Below are 1395 nucleotides of genomic sequence, written 5' to 3' on the forward strand. Positions count from 1 at the left end.
ACTATAAAACCTAGACAAACTCTCATCAAAATATAGAGAAGAATAAGAGTTATCAACCTCCCATTACTAGAGCGCATGTCAAGGCATCGATCGTCCGTAACACGGGTCATGCCAAATAACCATTAAAACCATGAAAAACATGCATAGATCTATAGTCTACATGCATTCTAATAATTAAAATCATGCAAACATGCAAAGATCTATTGTTCACATGCATCTTAACAATTAAAATCATGCAAACAAGCAACAGGCACGGCGATATACAGAGAACCAGGCTCTGATACCACTGTTGGGGTTCCCTTCGGGTTCCTAGCATGCGATCTCATCGATCTAGGGTTTGGATTCTAGGTTTCACGCAGCGGAAGGAAAGATCTAAACCTAGCCAAACGTCACACAAAACCAATTGTGCAATAACCCGAACAATCGTGTATATCGTCGTGGGATTCGAATACTTACCTCGTTCTTTCAAGATCTGGAAGTATCAATCGATCCAGGGCCTGTTTTAATCACCAAGAGTTGAAAGCACAACTCCTCTATACGTATCCACACCGGCGGGATGAATTCCAACACTTTGGAATATATCTGCTAGGATTTGTGAAGAGAAAACGATGTCCTTGACTTGGAATCGATATTCCAATCACCAGAACTCAAAATCAAGCTTCTCTAAGCTCTCATGAGTGTCTTGGACGTCTTAGGTTCATTCTCTAGGGTTTGTGGCGGCTCTCTCATTAATTAGGATTGCCCAAAACCCTTTTAACGCGAAATAGGAAATCTGCCCGAAAGTCGGACCGTCCAGTCTAGGTCTGGACCGGACGTCTGACATTCCACGCGGAACGGACGTTCTGCTTTCCCTCGCAGAACGGACGGTCTTGATGCCTGGACCGTCCGGTCCACACCTGGACCGGCGGAACGGACAGTCCACTTCCTTTAGAACGGACGGTCTGTAATGGCTGGACCGTCCGGTCAGGTCTAGACCGGACGGTCTGGCCATCTGGAACTCTTCCAGATTTTTCCGTCGTTCCTTTCTCGCGTCGTTCTCTTCACGTGTGATCCATCCCTAATGGTGTGTGATCCTGTAGGCCCATTCGAAGTGGCAGTGGCTTCGGAAACCCTTTCCCGAACCACAAGTCATGGTTAGCCTCTAGCAAGACGCCATGACCACCCACCTAGAATAGAGTTAGAGATGATCTAACAAAGCCATTCATAGTTCGAGTTCTGATCCTTTGTCTCACTGTCTACTATCTGCATATGATTCGTGAACGTATCTGAGCAACGCTGTTATGATCATCCGGTTAAAGACGACGTTTGACGCAATCAAGACACATCACTCCTCATATCAGATACTCTAGACATCTCAGGTCTGAGGATCCAAGAACGAACCGCTGTATGAGATTC

The sequence above is a fragment of the Tarenaya hassleriana genome, unplaced genomic scaffold (genome assembly GCF_000463585.1).
Source record: "Tarenaya hassleriana unplaced genomic scaffold, ASM46358v1 Cleome164, whole genome shotgun sequence".
NCBI lineage: Eukaryota > Viridiplantae > Streptophyta > Magnoliopsida > Brassicales > Cleomaceae > Tarenaya > Tarenaya hassleriana.